This window comes from Arachis stenosperma, chromosome 8 (assembly GCF_014773155.1).
Source record: "Arachis stenosperma cultivar V10309 chromosome 8, arast.V10309.gnm1.PFL2, whole genome shotgun sequence".
NCBI lineage: Eukaryota > Viridiplantae > Streptophyta > Magnoliopsida > Fabales > Fabaceae > Arachis > Arachis stenosperma.
Genome location: NC_080384.1, coordinates 31,866,568 through 31,871,112, shown reverse-complemented (window position 1 = coordinate 31,871,112; position 4,545 = coordinate 31,866,568). Strand labels below are relative to the sequence as shown.

At 41.2% G+C, this 4,545-nt stretch overlaps 1 non-coding gene across 1 annotated transcript; it reads right to left on the bottom strand.

Moving 5' to 3' along the window:
* Nucleotides 1-318: 318 nt before the first annotated feature.
* LOC130946992 (small nucleolar RNA R71) lies at nucleotides 319-426 on the bottom strand. The gene has a single exon (XR_009072407.1). It is a non-coding gene; the product is annotated as a small nucleolar RNA R71 (small nucleolar RNA).
* Nucleotides 427-4,545: the final 4,119 nt, after the last annotated feature.

The window sequence follows — 4,545 nt, the reverse complement described above, 5'->3', positions numbered from 1 at the left end:
AGCATCTCTATCCCTGCCATTGGAGCAAACAACTTTGAGCTTAAGCCTCAATTAGTTTCTCTAATGCAACAGAATTGCAAGTTCCATGGACTTCCATTGGAAGATCCTCATCAGTTCTTAGCTGAATTCTTGCAAATCTGTGACACTGTCAAGACTAATGGGGTTGACCCTGAGGTCTACAGACTGATGCTATTCCCTTTTGCTGTAAGAGACAGAGCTAGGACATGGTTGGACTCACAACCTAAAGAGAGCCTGGACTCATGGGAAAAGCTAGTCAATGCCTTCTTGGCAAAGTTCTTTCCACCTCAAAAATTGAGTAAGCTTAGAGTGGAAGTCCAAACCTTCAGACAGAAGGATGGAGAATCCCTCTATGAAGCTTGGGAAAGATACAAACAATTGATCAGAAAATGTCCTTCTGACATGCTTTCTGAATGGAGCATCATAGGTATTTTCTATGATGGTCTCTCTGAACTATCCAAGATGTCTTTGGATAGCTCTGCTGGAGGATCTCTTCATCTGAAGAAGACGCCTACAGAAGCTCAAGAACTAATTGAAATGGTTGCAAATAACCAATTCATGTACACTTCTGAAAGGAATCCTGTGAACAATGGGACTAATCAGAAGAAAGGAGTTCTTGAGATTGATACTCTGAATGCCATTCTGGCTCAGAACAAGATATTGACTCAACAAGTCAATTTGATTTCTCAAAGTCTGTCTGGAATGCAAAATGCACCAAGCAGTACTAAGGATGCTTCATCTGAAGAAGAAGCATATGATCCTGAGAACCCTTCAATGGAAGAGGTGAATTACCTAGGAGAACCCTATGGAAACACCTATAATTCTTCATGGAGAAATCATCCAAATTTCTCATGGAAGGATCAACAGAGATCTCAACAAGGTATCAACAACAATAATGGTGGAAGAAACAGGTTTAGCAAGGCAAGCCTTTTCCATCATCTTCTCAGCAACAGACAGAGAATTCTAAGCAGAACCACTCTGACTTAGCAACCATGGTCTCTGATCTAATCAAAACCACTCAAAGTTTCATGACTGAAACAAGGTCCTCCATTAGGAATTTGGAGGCACAAGTGGGACAGCTGAGCAAGAAAATTACTGAACTCCCTCCTAGTACTCTTCCAAGCAATACAGAAGAAAATCCAAAAGGAGAGTGCAAGGCCATCAACATGGCCGAATGTGGAGGGGAGGAAGAGGAAGTGAACGCCACTGAGGAAGACCTCAATGGGCGTGCACTAGCCTCCAATGAGTTCCCTAATGAGGAACCATGGGAATCTGAGGCTCAAAATAAGACCATAGAGATTCCATTGGACTTACTTCTGCCTTTCATGAGCTCTGATGAGTATTCTTCTTCTGAAGAGGAAGAGTATGTCACTGAAGAGCAAGTTGCTAAATACCTTGGAGCAATCATGAAGCTAAATGACAAGTTATTTGGAAATGAGACTTGGAAGGATGAACCCCCTTTGCTCACCAAAGAACTAGATGACTTGTCTAGGCAGAAATTACCTCAAAAGAGACAAGATCCTGGGAAGTTTTCACTACCTTGTACCATAGGCACCATGACCTTCAAGAAGGCTCTGTGTGACTTAGGGTCAAGTGTAAACCTCATGCCTCTCTCTGTAATGGAGAAGCTAGGGATCTTTGAGGTGCAAGCTGCAAAAATCTCACTAGAGATGGCAGACAATTCAAGAAAACAAGCTTATGGACTTGTAGAGGATGTTTTGGTAAAGATTGAAGACCATTACATCCCTGCTGATTTCATAGTCCTAGAGACTGGGAAGTGCATGGATGAATCTATCATCCTTGGTAGACCCTTCCTAGCCACAACAAGGGCTGTGATTGATGTTGATGGAGGTGAACTGGTCATTCAAGTGAATGAAGAATCCTTTGTGTTTAAGGCTCAAGGATATCCCTCTGTCACCATGGAGAGGAAGCATGAAGAGCTTCTCTCAAATCAGAGTCAAACAGAGCCCCCACAGTCAAACTCTAAGTTTGGTGTTGGGAGGCCACAACCAAACTCTAAGTTTGGTGTTGAACCCCCACATTCAAACTCTAAGTTTGGTGTTGGGAGGTTCCAACATTGCTCTGAGAAAATGTGAGGCTCCATGAGAGCCCTCTGTCAAGCTACTGACATTAAAGAAGCGCTTGTTGGGAGGCAACCCAATGTTATATTTTATATTTTCCTTTGTTATTTTATTTTATTTTGTAGGTTGATGATCATGAGAAGTCACAAAATCAATTGAAAAAGCAAAAACAGAATGAAAAACAGGAAGAAAAACAGCACACCCTGGAGGAAGAACCTACTGGCGTTTAAACGCCAGTAAGGCTAGCAGGTGGGCGTTTAACGCCAGAAAGGGGCACCAGACTGGCGTTAAACGCCAGGAAAGGGCAAGAACCTGGCGTTAAACGCCAGAAATAGGCACCAGCCCGGCGTTTAACGCCAGAATTGGCTAAAAACGCAATTTTGCATGCCATTTGGTGCAGGGATGACTTTTCCTTGACACCTCAGGATCTGTGGACCCCACAGGATCCCCACCTACCCCACCACTCTCTCTCTTCTTCACCAATCACCTCACACCTCTTTCCCAAAAAACCCTTCACCTATCAAATCCCATCTTTCTCTTCACCACTCACATCCATCCTTCATAAAACCCCACCTACCTCACCCTTCAAATTCAAACCACTTTCCCTCCCAAACTCACCCTCCCATAGCCGAACCATAACCCTTCCCCACTCCTATATATACCCATCTTCACTCCTTCATTTTCCCACAACCTAAACACCACTTTTTCCCCCTTTGGCCGAACCACATAGCCTCCTCCATCTCCTCCATTTTCTTCTTCTTCTACTCTTTCTTCTTTTGCTCGAGGACGAGCAAACCTTTTAAGTTTGATGTGGTAAAAGCATTGCTTTTTGTTTTTCCATAACCATTTATGGCATCCAAGGCCGGAGAAACCTCTAGAAAGAGGAAAGGAAAGGCAAAAGCTTCCACCTCCGAGTCATGGGAGATGGAGAAATTCATCTCAAGGGTGCATCAAGACCACTTCTATGAAGTTGTGGCCATGAAGAAGGTGATCCATGAGATCCCTTTCAAACTCAAAAAGGGTCAACTTTGATCAAAGGTTGGACCAAGTCCTCATAGACATTTGTGAAGAGGGCGCTCAATGGAAGAGAGAAGGAGACATTCTCATTGATGAGGACAAGCCCATCACTAAGAAAAGGATGGAGCAAACAAGAGACCCCACTCATCATGAAATCCCTGAGATGCCTCAAGGGATGCACCTTCCTACACAAAACTACTGGGAGCAAATTAAACACCTCCCTAGGAGAATTGAGTTCCAACATGGGACAACTAAGGGTGGAGCACCAAGAACATTCCATCCTCCTCCATGAAATTAGAGAAGGTCAAAGAATCATGAGAGAGGAGCAACAAAGACAAGGAAGAGACATTGAGGAGCTCAAGCACTCCATAGGATCTTCAAGAGGAAGAACAAGCCGCCATCACTAAGGTGGACCCGTTCTTTAATCTCCTTGTTCTTTATTTTCTTGTTTTTCGAATTTTCATGCTTATGTTTATCCATGTTTGTGTCTTATGATCATTAGTGTCTTAAGTGTCTATGCCTTAAAGTTATGAATGTCCTATGAATCCATCACCTTTCTTGAATAAAAAAATGTTCTTAATTGAAAAAGGGAAGAATTGCATGAATTTTTGAATTTTATAACAGTTTAATTATTTTGATGTGGTGGCAACACTTTTGTTTTCTGAATGCATGCTTAAACAGTGCATATGTCTTTTGAATTTGTGATTCATGAATGTTGGCTCTTGAAAGAATGATGAAAAAGGAGACATGTTACTGAGGATCTGAAAAATCATAAAAATGATTCTTGAAACAAGAAAAAGCAGTGAATACAAAAAAAAAAAACGAAAAAAAAAAGAGAAAAAGAAAAAGAAAGAAAAAAGCAAGAAATAAAGTTGTGATCCAAGGTAAAAAGAGTGTGCTTAAGAACCATGGACACCTCTAATTGGGGACTCTAGCAAAGCTGAGTCACAATCTGAAAAGGTTCACCCAATTATGTGTCTGTGGCATGTATGTATCCGGTGGTAATACTGGAAGACAGAGTGCTTTGGGCCACGGCCAAGACTCATAAAGTAGCTGTGTTCAAGAATCATCATACTTAACTAGGAGAATCAATAACACTATCCGGATTCTGAGTTCCTAAAGAAGCCAATCATTCTGAATTCCAAAGGATAGAGTGAGATGCCAAAACTGTTCAGAGGCAAAAAGCTAAAAGCCCCGCTCATCTAATTAATACTGATCTTCATAGATATTTTTGGAATTCATTGCATATTCTCTTCTTTTTATCTTATTTGATTTTCAGTTGCTTGAGGACAAGCAACAATTTAAGTTTGGTGTTGTGATGAGCGGATAATTTGTACGCTTTTTGGCATTATTTTTAGTGTGTTTTTAGTATATTTGGTTTAGTTTTTAGTATATTTTTATTAGTTTTTAGTTAAAATTCACTTTTTTG